Raw genomic sequence first — 18578 nt, 5'->3', positions numbered from 1 at the left:
CCAGTATGAAGAGGTACTGCAGGTAGTATACAGCAGAGGTCAAAGAGGTCCAGTAGCCAGAGCAGATGAAACAGCCAGACAGGAAGCACAGGAGCAGCAGAACAGCAGGGAGACCCGGCAAGGAGCCCAGCGTCAAGATGGCCGCGGCTAGCACAACGCGCACCCAGACACTGGAGCTCACGGACAGGAGCCAAAGCGGAGACAGCCAGCAGGAGTCACTCCCAGGGCACCGGAGACTTGCAGGTAAGTAGTCAACCGCAGGAGCCGGCGGGGACACCAGGCAGGAGAGGCAGAGAACCCAGCCACGGAGATACAGGGGAAACAGCAGAGAGGGACCGCACCCACAGCCCACCGCAGCACTCCAGGGAAGCAGGAGGGGATGCCCCACTAGTATAATTACACCAATGGAGGAACTGCCAAACAAACAGGATGAATATCAGGATATTCACGGGAGAGCTGACAAAAAGCTGCCTACACCATGCTACTCCAGGCCACGCCCCCCGCCTTCAATTATTTTTACCCTGTATCCTAACTCATCATCAGTTGGGTTTCACACGTGGCAGATTTTCTGTAAAAGGGGTTAGAACAGCTCTGGCAACTATAGTGTCCCATTCCAATTCTCTATCTCCATTGGGAGCGATGCTTTTGAGTTAAGACGCGGAAAAGGCATTTGACACAGTGTCTTGGGGTCATTTGCTTAAAATCTATGAGATACGGAATTTTGGTAGATCTTTCTCGGAAATGTTCCGCTTTTTATATGTTCACTGACTACTATAATTAATGGCACCTGTAGTTCCCCCATTACAATGACGAGGGGCACTCGACAAGGATGTCCTTTATCGCCATTGTTATTTAATATAGCTTTGGACCCATTGCTACATACTCTCCATTCCTGGCCAGAATTTTAAGGTATTATGCTGGGTTCTCAGGAGCTTAAAATCCAGGCCTTTGCTGACGACTTATTACTTTATATCTCGGATCCAGAACGGACCCTACCCAAAATTTTTGATAACTTGTCAGATTTTGCTAAAGTTTCTGGCTTTAGTATTAATTCAGATAAGTCAGAGGCGCTATGCGTGGGTTCCACGGTGAAACCACATTGGGGTGACTTATATCCAGTGGTGTGGGCTTCTACTTCCCTTAGATATTTGGGAATTGAATTACCACGTTCTATTGGTGACTTATATGATCTTAATATGCGGTCGCTTATTCAAAAGGTAGTGGGTGAATTGTCCCGATGGCGTCACCTTATGTTGTCCTATTTGGGTAGGATTCATTTATTAAAAATTATATCTTTCCCTAAACTCCTCTACTCCTTACAGATGTTGCCGATTTTGCTCTCACAGGATAAAAAGTTTCTGTATAGAGCATTTCGGGACTTCATTTGGAAAAATAAACGTCCTCAAATTGGTTTGCTGAAGCTTCAACAAACCCGGGCTAATGGAGGGGTTAATTTACCTAATTTAAAACTATATAGCCATGCTGCAGTTTTGAAATACATACGGGACTCGATGCACAGGACGGACCTATATACTGATTCAAAGCTGAATCAGTCTTTCCTACCTGATCAGCACTTACTGGTGTTCCTCCATTCCCATAAACAAAAATTATCTGAGGATATTATTAATAATCCCCTACTGATGGTTGCATGGAGAGATTGGCACTTTGCTAGAAAGCATAGGAATTTAACTTGTCACCATTCTCTCTTCCTCCTATTACTATTAAACTCTGAGTTTCAAAATGTGGAGGCTTCTGCGCCTTTCTCATTATGGCCTGATAGGGGAATCCCTTATGTCCGAGTATTGGTCGACACTGAAAACTGTCGGCCCTATCGGGTGGTGTAATTAGTGGATAAATATGGTTTACCTCAATCCCACTTTCTGGCGCTATATCAGGCACAACACTATGTTAGTTCCAATATACGGACTCTTTCCCCAGTAGATTGGACCAACTCTTTGGATCTATAATTAGCTAGACCTATGGGTGGACGAGGGGTAATTTCTCTCACTTATAAAATTCTTCAGATTCCTTTATACCATTCTAAAATATCAACAGGGTTATCTACCTGGTGTACCGTATTCCCTCATATTACCATGGAAAGCCTGTTACACTCATTCCTCTATTCTCAATCAGTGCTCTCATCCAGCATGTATAGAGAAATGTTCTATAACATTTATCACAATGGGTATCTCTCCCCTCACCGCTGGTTCCTGATGGGACTGTCAGATACTAGTTTTTGTGCTAAATGTGGGGCTTCTGATGCAACCTTTATACATTGTATGTGGGATTGCCCCTTATACGTAGATTTTGGTCATCGATCAACAGATTTGCATCTAGATGTTTGGTTATCTTTCGCTATAGGCAGAGTGGGCAATTTTGGGTATCCTGCCACCGTGTCTCGTGTAGGGGAGATAGTAAAAAATTGTTATTGATTATTTCAGCGGTGGCTCACAAATGTATATTACAGATGTGGACCCATGCAGATCCCCCATCTGTTTCTTTATTTTGGGCTAAATAAGTTTTGCTTTTCAAATGGATTGGCTAGAAACCACATTGTTTAAGGAGAATAAGACAGCTGCTTTTTTTTCAGCTGTGGGAAGGTTTTATAGACTCCTTTACGATGGCCTTACGGCACCAAATATATTTATGTTTCCGAAATACTTCTTGGTATGAAACCTGATTTTACTGGATGATCCGTCCATTTTTTTGCCTGTTACAGGCTGAGATGGGATCTGTTTCTTTTTGAATCTCCTTTCCTTGTTTTATTTAATTGGATAATTTTTGGGGGGATGAGCTGTTTAGATTATTTTGAATAATATATGCCATTTTTTAGTTTTGAAGGAAATATTTTTCTGCATTTATATTGTATTATTTGTATACTATTACCCTTACTGGGTCTTTGATCTACTTATTATTTAATTTGTTTTCTGATGTATATGTACTGTTATTGCTCTGATGAATAAAATAAATGTTAAAAAAAACAAGAATATATCACACATCTATCCCTGAGTGATGACAGCCCATTAATGTAACAAACATAAAATATGACGTTATATAAAAGGTAGAAGAATAACACTACAAGATATTACACTGCATTTATTACACTATCAGTACATATTATAGCATCATCCTCTGTGCTCAGGAGAGGGATCATGATCTTACTATAGACATACACATATACACAGAGAATCCATCCAGAGCACCAGGAACCCCCACATATAGAAAAGTCCTTATTCCTCACACTTGTGGTGTCCTGGTGATGGCGCCACTAACCGAATAACAATTGTGTATCAGTCTCTTCACTTCTGGAAAACAAACCTGACATTACAGTGATCATTTATGACATCACGTTTCTGAGCACCTGGCATCCTTGTATATCACTGGTTATTGCCGGTAGGGAGGAGACTTATGGGAGGAACGTGTTTGTCAGGTGTCAGACCAAATGTCACATTACAAGTCATTATGAAGTTTACACAAGTTCCTGGAGCACTGTCCATGTTTTCCTGCACTCTTTTATTACTGCATACATGAAAATGAGTGTATATTATCTTGTGAGATGGACAGTAACAGGACATAAAAATACAATATGAAAATTAGCACAAACCAGAGCTCAGTCCTTTAAATAACAAAAATAAATGTGCGAAGAGAAGATTGAAGAAGAGCCCATCTCAGGAAATATATTATGCATGAGATTTGCTCTTTAGATACAATATTTTCACTATCAGACTTTCCCATTTAAATGTGTGTGAATAATAACCCACAAGATCTGACTTTAATGTAATTTCTCTCAAACCGAGCATGTAAATGGCCTCTCACCTGTGTGACTTCTCTGATGTATAACAAGAGCTGATTTATGTGTAAAATATTTCCCACACTCAAGAGCATGGAAATGGTTTCTCACCTGTGTGACTTCTCTGATGTATAACAAGAGCTGATTTATGTGTAAAATATTTCCCACACTCCGAGCATGGAAATGGTTTCTCACCTGTGTGACTTCTCTCATGTATAACAAGCTGTGATTTCCGTGCAAAACATTTCCCACACTCAGAGCATGGAAATGGTTTCTCACCTGTGTGAGTTCTCTGATGTCTAACAAGAGCTGATTTCAGTGTAAAACATTTCCCACATTTAGAGCATGGAAATGGTTTCTCACCTATGTGACTTCTCTGATGTCTAACAAGAGCTGATTTCAGTGTAAAACATTTCCCACACTCAGAGCATGGAAATGGTTTCTCACCTGTGTGAGTTCTCTGATGTCTAACAAGATCTGTTTTCAGTGTAAAATATTTCCCACATTTAGTGCATGGAAATGGTTTCTCACCTGTGTGACTTCTCTGATGTCTAACAAGAGCTGATTTCAGTGTAAAACATTTCCCACACTCAGAGCATGGAAATGGTTTCTCACCTATGTGATTTCTCTGATGTCTAACTAGAGCTGATTTATGTGTAAACCATCTCCCACACTCAGAGCATGGAAATGGTTTCTCACCTGTGTGACTTCTCTCATGTATAGCAAGATGTGATTTCTGTATAAAACATTTCCCACACTCAGAGCATGGAAATGGTTTTTCGCCTGTGTGTCTTCTCTGATGTGTAACAAGAACTGACTTATGTGTAAAACATTTGCCACATTCAGGACATGAAAATGGCTTCACATGTATATTAGTTGGCTGATGGGCATTATGCTTTGTTTTCTTTGTAGGACATGTGGCATTTATATTATTGGGAAAAATACAGATGTCTAAGTTATCAGGAGAACATGACACATCAGAAGGCTGAGTTGACATATCTGTACTGTGGGGAATTGGAGAATCTCGTCTGATATCTTTTATTGCAGAATCTGGAGATATAATTAGATGCTCCTGCGATATATTCCTTCTGTTACAGCCACCTGTTGGGAATATAATAAATGTACAGTAACGAAATAAGGTTAATATATAAAAAAAAATCTAAGTGGTTTCTCACCTGTGTGAGACGTTTAAAGGTACAATTTGTAAATAACATTTCTCAAACTGGGCTCTCTCTCTATATTCTCTACATGTGTGTGTCTGGTACATATTTTTTTTTTAATCTGTGCCTGTGCCAGAGTTTAATTTGCAATGTGAAAGGAGGGTGTAAATATGATAGAGTTGAAATATGATTTAAAATAATTAAACAATTGTTTGCATAATATAAAGGTGAAATAAACTACTGCTGCCTCCAGGACGACAGAACAGGTGTGCAACATCCATGAGATGTAATGAAAAAAAAGCTGTAACGGCAAATGCTTACCACGTCTGTGTAATAGTCACATTACCACACTTGTGTAGTAGTCACATTACCACGCTTGTGTACTAGTCACATGACCACGCCTGTGTAAGTTACATGACCATACCTGTGTAATAGTCACATTACCACACCTGTGTAATAGTCACATTAAGGCTCTGCATGTTCTCTCCACATTTATAGCAAATTTAGATTTCTTTCTGGGTCTGTATGAGACTCACAGGGCGCTGGTTTTATTAGTGTCGCAGTAACTGTATTTAAGTGACTTAAAATGAGACAGATTAAATTGATAATATTATGTTGATATTTACATGTTGCATTATATTGTGTTATTGTAGGTAAAGGATTTATATCATCTGTAAATAAATGTGCTAACTTTTACATATAATATCTTATGCTAATTAAAGTCCCTTTTTGTTAGGGCATGCCCAGGGGATCCACATAAACTCCTAGAGTCTGGCCAGAGAGGTTGTCACTTATAGCAACCGCCTTTCACATAGAGATTTATATTCTCACAGATACTTGGATGTCCCCGGGTCTTATACTCAATAGGAGCTTATGATGGAAACTAGGTGGCAGCAGAGAGTAAGCTGAAGTGGGAAACAGGCTTCAATTAAACCGGAGCCAGGTGACCAGTGCTAAAAACCAGGAAGCAGCAGCTGAGACCAGGGTCAGCAAACAGGCAGAGAATGAACCAGGTACTGAGCTGGAAGGTCAGGAAATCAGGTCAGGAGCCAGGGACAGGTTGCAGGCAGTTTCGGGTGTTTAGGAACAAGCAGGAGGCACACAAAGGCAGGAACAGGTGCAGGGGAGTCAGGATTCCAGTAACAGGCAGAGAATGAACCAGGTACTGAGCTGGAAGGTCATGAAATCAGGACAGGAGGCAGGTCAGGAGCCAGGGACAGGGTGCATACGGAGATCGAGCCCCCTCCAAATCAGGAACGCTGCCACTGGATAGAGCGGTCACACAGAGATCCAAGTTCCCTACAAACAGGTGAGAGCTTTCCATTGTGACACCGTGAAACAGACCGCTCATCCCAATAAAGGCAACCTTTGCTGACATTGTTCTTACCTCCTGCCACCCAGGGAGGACATTATTATTATTTTTACCATACTTCAATTTGGTGGCAAGTGTTTAATCATGGACACATTCATTTAATAGCTGGCGGGTCCGCATATATCTTATATTCAGGATATTGGATATTAACAATTTTGTTACACTGTTTATCTTCAATGATAAGGGGTAAATGCGAATTTTAAATCTGTGATTTAATAAATTTTATTTTTAGAACACGAACCTTGTCATATATCCATTGTATTCACCCCCTGACCCACCGGCTGCTTTTTCATTCAGATTATTTCTTTGTTATTGGGACTGACTATCCCATTCAGCCGTGATGTTTCAGGGTGTGAGATTTAACTCATTCAGCACCTGGGTACCTTTTTTTTCCATTTTACAGGGTGCAGGAGGGTCCGGATGTTTAGGAACAAGCAGAAGGCACACAAAGGCAGGAACAGGTGCAGGGGAGTCAGGATTCCAGTAACAGGCAGGAGGTATCAGGGAGCAGGTCAGCACCCAGGGCAGACAGGACGCTATAACAGAGAGGCTAAGTCCTCACTGCCTCTCACCTAAGCAGACACCCAATCAGCATGCCCGTTGGGACAAGCCCCCTAATCTACGTCAACACACTGCAGCTGCCGGGCTGTAAAGGGAAACAGCCAGGCAACAAGCCAGAACCAGAAGGCAGGGCAGCCAGCGTGATGACATCATGCAGCGTCCTGGTAGCCTAGCAATGGCCAGAACAAGGTGGGGCTGTGTGAGCTGTTGCAGAGGTTATATGAGTTTGGAGGATATATGATGAATATACAGTACTATGCTAGTTTTAGGCAGGGGTGGAAAAAATGCTGCAAAGTAAGAATGATTTCACAAATGTAAGTGTTATTAGTTTATTTCTATCAATTAACAAAATGCAAAATGAATGAACAGAACAGAAATCTAAATCTACTCAATATTTGGTGTGTCCACTCTTTGCCTTCAAAACTGCAACAATTTTTCTAGGAACTCGGCAGGGAGGTTGTTCCAAACATCTTGGAGAACCACAGATCTTCTGTGAATGTAGGCTTGCTCATATCCTTCTGTCTCCTCATGTAATCCCAGACAGACTTGATGATGGTGAGATCAGGGCTCTGTGGGGGCCATATCATAGTTCTTAATGACAATGACAATGGCTATATGTTTGGGGCCGCTGTCCTGCTGCAGAATACAATTGGAGCCAATCAGACGCCTCCCTGATGGTATTGCACGATGAATAAGTACCAGCCTGTATTTCTCAGAGATGATCATTATCACCTGTTTGGTATGATTGTTTAATCATACACCTGCATATAATCATATAAAAGTGTACCTAGAAGAAATTATGCAGTTTTGAAGGCAAAGGGTGGTCACACTAAGGAATCGATCGGTATGATGCGGCCGGCGCTTCGATTCCCGGCAGTGCCTGGCCGACAGATGAGCAGAGCCCGGCAGCGGAAGCTAACCTAACCCCCTAACCTTCCTTTGGGGTGCCTAACCCTAATCCCCCCCTTCCCCGCTGCCTAAACCTAACTCCCCCGGGCGGGTGCCTAGCCCTATGTCTCCCTCGGGGGTGCCTAACCCTAACCCTCCCACCCCCTAGCCTAACCCTAAGTCTCCCCCGGGTGCCCTAAATCTAACCCTCCCACCTGCGGCTGTCCGCTCGCGGCGCCTGGCATCCCTTCGATCGGGATGCCGGGTGCTGGTCTCCCGGCATCGGGGAAATGTCAGGCGTCTACATCTAGACGACCGGCATTTCACCCTCGCCGGGATATGACAGTCGGGAAGCCGGCTGCCGGTATTAAGGCAGCCGGTTTCCCGATTGTATACCCACACTCTCTACTGTTGCATTTTATAAATTGATAAAAATAAAACTAACAACATTTCTATTTCTGAAAGCTTTCTTACTTTGCAGCAATTTATCCACAGTCTGCCTAAAACTTTTGCACAGTATTCTATATGGAGTTTCTCCCAAAACTACACACACACGTTCTCACTAGGAGACCCTGTAAAATACAAATAACAAAGCACAAACAGCTATCACCAACAGTAACAGTGGCTCCTGATGTATGAGATACACCAGAGTGTGTTGGGAGGAGACTGGTCAGATCTCTGGGTTGGTAACACGCAGTGACATGATGTGAGGGGGAGAGCAGGAGTATAATAGGGGCTAATGGCTCCTGATGTATGAGATACACCAGAGAGTGTGGGGAGGAGACTGGTCAGATCTCTGGGCTGGTAACACACAGTGACATGATGTGAGGGGGAGAGCAGGAGTATAATAGGGGCTGATGGCTCCTGACTCCCCCACTGAGCAGATACATTTCCCTCATTAGTTTGTACTGACACAGAAGGGTGTAGGATTAGAGATTGTTTGTAGTGACTGAACAAGGAGAATAAGTGACTCTTTTCTGTAGTAAGTGATTATAACTCACCAGTGCAGCTATCTGTAGGGATTTCTTCCTCTTTACACTGCTGATCGCCCCTCACATACGTCTCCTTTTCTCCCTCTGTATCTTCTGCTTTATTATCAGTCGCATAAGTCTCCTCTTCTTCTATATCTCTTGCCTTATCAGTCATATACGTCTCTTCTTCTCCCTCTGTATCTTCTGCCTTATTATCAGTCACATACGTCTCTTCTTCTCCCTCTGTATCTTCTGCCTTCATATCAGTTACATACGCCTCTTCTTCCCCCTCTATATCTTCTGCCTTCATATCAGTTACATATGTCTCTTCTTCCCCCTCTATATCTTCTGCCTTCATATCAGTCACATACGTCTCTTCTTCTTCCTCTATATCTTCTGCCTTCATATCAGTCACATACGTCTCTTCTTCTCCCTCTGTATCTTCTGCCTTCATATCAGTCACATACGTCTTTTCTTCTCCCTCTATATCTTCTGCATTATTATCAGTCATATACATCTCTTCTTCTCCCCCTATATCTTCTGCCTTCATATCAGTCACATACGTCTCTTCTTCCCCGTCTATATCTTCTGCCTTCATATCAGTCACATATGTCTCATCGTCTCCCTCTGTATCTTCTATCGTATTAGTCAGCGCTGTACACTAAACATAAATAGCTTTTTAATGTTTGATTTCATTAATAGACATTACAAAGTAGGATATCAGTGTATAACACACACAGCTTTAGACCCTACGTTTCACCCACCTGATGCTCCTGTGTGGTCCCGCGATTCTCCTCTGTGTTACTGTATACTATCCCATTCCCAGCAGTCATCTCTCCAGTAAGCAGCTTGTTGGTGAGTTCCAGTATCTTCTGGTCATTGTGTCTCTCACGTATCAGTGAGTGAGGTGGAGGCACCGTGATGGGGCCCTGGGTCCTGCTCAGTCCTCCTGATAAATGGGGACGGCTGCTGGGTGTCTCACAGTCACCGGATGTCTTCTTCACTACTGTGTAATCCTGTGTATTGGGGGAGGACATCAATGAGAAGGTTAGTTAAACCTAAATGGGGCTGTTTATTCATGTGATCACTTTGCATAATATACAAGAAGACAATTTTACAAATACATGTCTTGCAACAATCTCCTATATACAGGACAATGTACAGTATATAATATCTCCTGCTGCTACATCTTTGTGTCAATGACAGAAAGTAACATAATACGAGAAATTTAATAACTCCCAACTACAGTCAGAACTGATACTAATACCTGAGAACAGCTGCTCTGAGCGATCTAGGTCAGAGTGATGTCACAGCGACCCTCCCAGATCTCGTCACCTCCCAAGTTACATACCTGTAACATTAATATTGATATAAGTGATGTCACTGTGACACCCCCATATGTCCTCGCCTCCCCAGTCATGTCCCTGTATTATTACTATAGATATGTGATGTCACTGTGATACCCCCAGATCCCCTCACCTCCCCAGTCATGTCCTTGTGTTATTACTATAGATATAAGTGATTTCACTGTGATACTCCCACATCCCCTCACCTCCCCAGTCATATCTCTGTATTATTACTATAGATATAAGTGATGTCACTGTGACACTCCCAGATCCTCTCACCTCACCAGTCATGTCCCTGTATTATTACTATAGATAGAAGTGATGTCACTGTAACACTCCCAGACCCTCTCACCTCCCCAGTTAGTACGTAGATGATCTCCAGGGTCAGATGTAAGATCCTCTCAGTCCTGTGACACTCGTCCTTTTCCATCCTTAGTGAATCAGTGAGAATACAGAATGTGTGATGTGTAATAAAGACTCTGGTTCCTCACAGCTGGACTGTCTAGGAATAGAATATAATAGACATCACAGAGAACACATGTAACACAGTCAGACATGTAACACTGAGTGACCAGTAAGTCTCCCCTTTCCCCCAGCCATAGAGCTCTGGTCAGTGTCTGTCAGAGGTTCCTGTGACCCAGCCCCATAAGGCTCCTCAACAACGCTGTACTGCATAAGGTTACACTAATGCTCCTCTCCTGGCCGTGGGTCTTATTCCTGCCAGACACATATCAGATGCTCTTTGCACCACTGGAAATAAGTTACATTGGTGTTAGGACACTGTTCTTTATTTTGAATCTGGTCTGTAGTACATTTGTGCCACCAGAGGTGCTGCTGATGTATGTATGACAAAGTTGTGAGTACGCACTAGTAATACAATTGAAATGAATGGAAAATTGCTATTGCATAATTGATACCAACATCATGGTTCATCACAATAAAAATGTTTTGGATGACTCTAAGTTGGTGGTGCACCCTAGAGGTTTGTGCTAAACATATAAAAGTACTTTCTGCAAGAAGCAGAGGAAAAGGACAAATATGCCTTTGTCTCTTATGACAGATAATTGTTTATATATATGGATGATGATGGAATGATTAGTATGAATAAAACTTAACGTTTAATATACACCTTTAAAAGGAAGTTCTCCCCAGAGGGTGATTTGTAGATATAACATTGAAATCTACTAAGGACAAAAAAGAACAATATAAACGTCATTTGAATCGTAAATGAGTATTATTATTATTGATAAAAATTCAATGAGTAATCAGCTCCTGTTAAGGGTAATGAATATTCTAATTAACCCTAATTCAATCTATAGGGAGGCACAAATGATTACTTCATACAGTACATATCTGGCGAACTATAGTAGTTTTTATTTAGATCTCTGTTATGATCGACATATACATAAAGGATAGTCGGTCAGAAACAATTATATATTGTAAAAAACCACACTACGATAACTAAGAAAGATGACTTATTAGGATAATCCAGCAGCTTTGAAATCTGTGTCCCCTGTAGATGAGTGAGGGATATATATTGTAATTAAATATCAGTACATATATATTGACATTGCTGATAGTGATAAAGTCTGTGTCCCCATATAACTAAGAGGATTGTGCTTGGGAGGACTTTTATCCCAAGTATGTTAACTCATATTGGTTTTAGCAGATATGCTAGGTAAAGAATAGTACACCTTGGAGTAGTGATAAATGCATACATTAAATTGCCATATAATATCAGCAGAGTTTGCACTATGAGAAGCAAAGTGATATCCTAAAACAGAAAATGTATGTGAAAAAGAAAAAAGAAAAAAATCCAAACAATAATGGTAAGTACACAATGACAGTGTTACATGTACTGAATAATGAGTCTTCAGTGCAATAAAGAAAAATAATAACAGAAAAATTATACTTGCACTGAATATCAACCTAAACCATGGACAAATGCAACATGTTTGTGTACATATGTAATAAGGATGTGCCCTGAAAAAACAGGGTTATGTACCACAACACAAGGGTAACTCCTGCACTATGAGAAGCAAAGTGATATCTCAAAACAGAAAATATATATGAAAAAGAAAAAAATCCAAACAATAATGGTAAGTACACAATGACAGTGTTACGTGTACTGAATAATGACACTGTCTTCAGTGCAATAAAGAAAAATAATAACAGAAAAAATTATACTTGTACTGAATATCAACCTAAACCATGGACATATGCAACATATTTGTGTACATATGTAATAAGGATGTGCCCTGAAAAAACAGGGGTATGTATCACAACACAAGGGTAAGTCAATGCATAAGGTGAATTACAATATATAAAGAAAAAATCATTGATAATAATTCAAAAAATGTTAATGAACAAAGAGAAGCAATAGTATATATACGGAGTAGTGACACTCTCGTCAGTGTAAAAAAAAAATATAAAAAATATAAAAAATAAAATTTGCACATGTACTAAATGAAAACATAGAATTTGACATATATAGCATAAATAGATATATATAAAAGGGTTTAAGCTGAAGGAAGTAAGACCTGGAATAAAGTAACGTGGAGTCACTTCTACTTTCCCCTGTCTACATCAAACAGGGGATGAGAGAGTGACTACAGCGTTTATTCCAGGGGAAACAACAGACAGCACTTCTGCTGTCTGAGAATAGAACTAAGTCTCACCCCTGTTACTCTCAGGCATTGCAGGGGGAGTCACAGACTAGGACTTAGATGAGAGAGCGCGGGAGAGCAATAGAAAGATACCTCACAGGGAAAGTCCGTGGGTCAGAGCTGCTGGTGTCGTTATTCAGAGATCAGCATGCTAAATGAGCATGCGCCCGGCATCTATTCTCCCTGTCTGCAGGGCTTGGGGGCTGCCCGGCGTGTCCGTAAGTGCCGGGCACGCCCCCAAGAGTGACGAAAAGGGGACGCGTCTTATAGACACGCCCCCTTTTCTGATGACCACGCCCCCTTCTCGGTCACGCGCGCGCGAGTGCATGCCCTCTGTAGCTCCAGCGCCCTGCCTCCCCCCGGAGCTAGAAGGAACACTATATATGCATTTATCACTACTCCAAGGTGTACTATTCTTTACCTAGCATATCTGCTAAAACCAATATGAGTTAACATACTTGGGATAAAAGTCCTCCCAAGCACAATCCTATATACTATAGTTCGCCAGATATGTATTGTATGAAGTAATCATATGTGCCTCCCTATAGATTGAATTAGGGTTAATTAGAATATTCATTAGCCTTAACAGGAGCTGATTACTCATTGAAATTGTATCAATAATAAATAATAATACTCATTTACACTTCAAAGGACGTTTATATTGTTCTTTTTTGTCCTTAGTAGATTTCTATGATATAGCTACACATCACCCTCTGGGGAGAACTTCCTTTTAAAGGTGTATATTAAACGTTAAGTTTTACTCATACTAATCATTCCATCATCATCCATATATAAACAATTATCTGTCATAAGAGTGCCCCTACAAAGGCATATTTGTCCTTTTCCTCTGCTTCTTGCAGAAAGTACTTTTATATGTGCTGCTGATGTATTCTGACATTGGCCCTCATTCAGAGCCGTACGCTCTGAGCAGAGCGCACGCTCTGAATGAGGGCCGGGCTCCATTTTCATGGAGCGTCCTCCTGGACGCTCGTATAGCTGTGGGTCACCACCCACAGGCTATACGAGCGTGCTTTGTGATGGCCGCGATGGTCCAGACCATCGCGACCATCGAAATTGCGAGCCGGAGCCTGCGGTTGAGGTTTTCAACCGCAAGCTCCGGAGTGATTTTGGCTCTATCAGAGCCAAAATCACTCCCACTGACATCACTAGTGATGTCAGTGGGCCGGCTTCTGACGGGAGGCGTTCCCGTGGGAACGCCCCCGTCAGGGAGGCACGCCCACCAAAGGGGGCGTGCTGTCAATCAACATTGACAGCACGCCCCCTTTGATCGGACACAACGAGCGAAGGACTTTCCTTCGCTCGTCGCGTCTGGCGCATGCGCACGATGGAGCTCCCTCCGTCGTGCGCATGCTCAGTGCATAACATCGACCCACTTGCGAGCGGACAGCCGCTCGCGAGTGGGTCTGAATCAGGCCCATTGTCTCCTCACATGGTTCTTGTCTGTATCCAGTTTTGCAGACCTTCAAGTTTCTGTTTACCACCAGTTCCAGTCCGGTTCATGTATCACTCCTGGCTTCTCTGCATTGCCTGCACTATGGTTTGTTTCAATAAACAATTTATATGTCACTATGCTCCAGACTCCACAGATGTCACTACAAGTATCCAGTTACATAACAATGGGACAGAAACGAGGGCTTTCCAGGTAATTTTTTTTCTGTTTTAATTTCACCCTAGAAATGGACAATGTCGAACCCCATAATTGCATAAAATATAAATTACACAAATGACACTATTCACTCTATTTCCTAGAGACACACATGCATACATATAAAGATACATAGAAATAACAACCATGCATAAATACATATATAATCAGAATGGGGCATTGCTGAGGCTTTGTCACAAGCTCTGGGAATGATTCCTGAAATTCCCCACAACTCACTCCTGGGACATGGCCAATAAGTTATTATTCCTCGCACATATATATGACACATTATTCCATTGTAAAGACTCCCGGTGGCTAAGCATTACCGCTATATGCTCCTTATTGTGCCTGTCTATTTCACTGATAAACTATCTGGTTTCCTAAGCAAAGACATAAATTCAGGAGCCTGAGAATCTTTTCAAAGCAGCTGTGAGGAACACAGACGGGACCTAGATCGCTCAGAGCAGCTGTGAGGAACACGGACGGGACCTGGATCGCTCAGAGCAGCTGTGAGGAACACGGACGGGACCTGGATCGCTCAGAGCAGCTGTGAGGAACACAGACGGGACCTGGATCGCCTGGGAGCAGCTGTGAGGAACACAGATGGGACCTGGATCGCTCAGAGCAGCTGTGAGGAACACAGACGGGACCTGGATAACTCAGCGCAGCTGTGAGGAACACAGACAGGACCTGGATCACTCAGGGCAGCTGTGAGGAACACAGAAGGGACCTGGATCACTCAGAGCAGTTGTAAAGGAACACAGACAGGACCTGGATCACTCAGGGCACCTGTGAGGAACACAGACGAGCCCAGTGGGATTATAAAGAGGAGAGAAGGAACCCCGAAAACAGAGAGAGAAGATACTGGAGAGAAGATAAGTACTGGAAGGAACATGAGCCACCACCGAAAAGAAGAACAGAAAGAATAATAAGCAATCTTTCCTATCAAGTCCTCAATAAGGCCCAAATTCATATCCTCAGCCAGAGATTATCCTTTGCTCTTACATATACAACGGGACATAGCCAATAGAACGTATCCAATGAGAAGGCCATTTACAGCTGTTTGCAAGAAAACTATTATTACACCAATTTTACTCTAATAATGACCAGGCATGCGCCACAGGAGAATTAGTGCTGGAAACAGGGACCTAGTGTCGAAACCATTTAAGCTACAGAGAAAGAATTAAAAAATGTAAAAACAAAAAAATCCAAATTGTATCCAGATTTTACCATCTGTCCACCGGTTACTGTTATCATGGATGTTATCTCCAAGGAACTGGACTCAATACAGCCACAACATGGAGGAAGAGCTGAACATCTAAGATTTAACAAAAGGTGGAGAAATATTATTATGAAGCCGTCCAGGAAGTCCGGGAAAGCGGTACTATGGCCAACAACAATGAATAATAGGGAAGTAGCAAGAGAAACCTCTATGATGTAAGCGGCTATGAGGAACCCTACCAACAACTATACACGGACACAAGGTGGCAGCAGAGACCATCAGAGCAGGGACAATGTATAATAGGGAAGTACCGAGAGACCATCCAGTAGATACATAGTGTGTGCCCACCATCCAGCCCTCATCCCATCAGGGCCATGCAATCTCGTTGAGAAAGCCGGCGTATACCGTGATGGACATAGGATTAAGACTACATAGGTCTAAACTTCCTTCCCATGTAACCTTCAGCTCTGATGGCCTCATCAGATGGGATGATAACCTGGGATATGGGTGTGTCTATACTGGCACTAATCAGGAGGCTGGTATACAGGCAGTGACATACTTCCTCACAACAGACACGGTCATTATTAGTGTTCACTCTAGGTCCGGGGGCAGGCAGGGCGCCGGACCTAGAGTAAAGTCCCTTTTGCGAGCGCCGAAGGCACGCTTGTGCCGAAAAGGGGGCTTGACTAATGAAAACGGGGCATGTCTTTACGACGCGTCCCCTTTTCGTCACTCTTGGGGGCGTGCCCGGCACTTACAGACAAGCCAGGCAGCCCCCGAGTGCTGCGGACACTGTGAATGGATCCATGCGCACGGCATCCATTCACCGTCAGTAACCACTGCACTGCCATTTTCCCCACCCGCGGGACACTGCGGCCCGCGGGTGGAGGACAGAACCCGCAGGCTGTTTCAGCAGGGCGCCGCACTGGAGGGAAGGGTGCTTTCTGCCCTTCAGAAATAGGGCAGGGTGCGGCTCCCCGCTGAAACAGCCTAGCGGGAACGCTAATTATGAGTTATACTGTACATACCCAATTCTCCTCCGGTACAGCGGGGGCTCCAATGGGGGTCTATATGCTGTAATTCCAGGATAGAAAAACATTATGCGAGTACAAATATAACAGGTTTTATGGTTCTAGACAAATAGGACTCTTCTCTAAGGCTGAGGCTACATCCCTCTACCCCTATTACACACAGGACGTAAGGGTCAGAGAGAGTCTATTAGTCACCAATGTATAATCTTTCCAGGTGTTTCTGTATTACTTACACACTTTATTATACACTCATCTTTATTATTATAGGCTTGAACAACTATTTCACTCATAACGCTAAATATTATCTATTACTATTAATTACGTATAATTTAGTTATTCACAGTCACAACACCCAGCAAGCACTTAATCCTAACATACCTGAAAAGAATACACGGATTACATTTACATTACAAAATATAATCTGTTTAGTCTCACAAGTTACTTATCCACAGCCTCCGACTTGTTTATAACGGTGTAACCATGTAATTGGCGTGGTAGCATGTGATGTGACCGTAACCAGCTGTACTTCAGTAGACAATGTCCCCGACCACACCGCCCCGCTGTGTCCCTCAGTTTTTCAGAGGAGATCTGATCTGTATATATATATATATATATATATATATATATATATATATACAGAACGAATGTCCTCTGACTCCCCAAACCACCCTGCAATACTGCGGCAGTCTGTGACCGACAACATCACTTCTGGAATCGCACCCCAGAATGCCATACAAAAGGGACTCTGGAGCGCATGTACCAGGGACAGATATTTGTCTGATCTCTGCAAGTACAGAGATTAGCTGCAGCAGGGGGCACTGATCATCAGGTAAGTTCTGCATGTGGGGGGAGTATTGCCCATAGGGGTGAGGGGTAATACGAGGGTCTATAAGTATCAGGGGTGGGGGGTAATGCTTCAATAATGTCATTTGGGGAGGAAAGGTAATAAGGGTGGGCAAAATAGTAAAAATTCATCAAAAGGTATTATTAATTGGGTGCCAACATTGGTTGACAGGTTATCCTCACCAGGAATATAATTACAGTCCTTGTTATACCTGAAGTCAATACAAGTTGATCTTTTTCGTCAGGAAAGTTGCAAGGTCTGGTTTTCGGCACATGGTTGTTCCTTGTTGTGTCCTGGACACCAGTATATAATAATAATACCACATAACAGTGTGTGCTGGGAGCTGTGTTATTCCTCCTCATATGTCACTGTACGGTCCCCTCTCCCCTATATAATAATAATACCACATAGTGTGTGCTGGGAGCGGAGTTATTCCCATACTTAAGTACACAGAAAACCTCTAGATTGAGGCTAAACAAGAAATTCCCTACTTGGGGCACACTTATAAAACATGAATAATTAAATAGTAGTATAATTAAAACTTAACCTTTAATATAGTTATATAAATAAAATCTATAGGGTATATTAGAGACTTAAATTATTGACCATATGTATCAGTCTCCCCTAATTAAATGTAACATTCAATATTTATGCTTAATCTCTGAGGATCCTGTGCGGCCGCGCCTGCTGGATCATGTTAGATCCAGTCAGCGTGCAAGTGAGAGGGACATCCCGGACGGCAGCGACTCAGGTAAATACTGTACTGGTGGGGGATCAATTACAGGGGGGCTTGCACTGCAATAAGGGGACCTGCATAACGGACGCCGCTACAGGGGGGGCCTGCATAAGGGGCACTTCTACACAAGGGAGGCTGCATAAGGGGCAATGCTACAGGGGGGGGCCTGCAAAAGGGGCACTGCTACAGGGGGGGCCTGCATAAGGGGCACAGCTACAGGGGGGCCTGCATAAGGGGCACAGCTACAGGGGGGCCTGCATAAGGGGCACAGCTACAGGGGGGCCTGCATAAGGGGCACAGCTACAGGGGGGCCTGCATAAGGGGC

General features: G+C 42.9%; 1 pseudogene across 1 annotated transcript; it reads right to left on the bottom strand.

Annotated features, from left to right (window-relative positions):
* Positions 1 to 3094: 3094 nt before the first annotated feature.
* On the bottom strand, positions 3095 to 16713 carry LOC148443076 (uncharacterized; annotated as a pseudogene). Its single transcript, XR_015875752.1, has 5 exons — positions 16671 to 16713; positions 15651 to 15738; positions 9507 to 9758; positions 8773 to 9403; positions 3095 to 4891 (listed from the first exon to the last, which is right to left on the bottom strand). The product of XR_015875752.1 is annotated as an uncharacterized LOC148443076 (transcript).
* Between the last annotated feature and the right edge of the window lie 1865 nt (positions 16714 to 18578).

Source organism: Taudactylus pleione, unplaced genomic scaffold (genome assembly GCF_031769625.1).
Source record: "Taudactylus pleione unplaced genomic scaffold, aTauple2 ptg001336l, whole genome shotgun sequence".
Classification (NCBI taxonomy): domain Eukaryota; kingdom Metazoa; phylum Chordata; class Amphibia; order Anura; family Myobatrachidae; genus Taudactylus; species Taudactylus pleione.
Note: the sequence above shows the minus strand (reverse complement) of the source record. Positions and strands in the feature narration are given on the sequence as shown.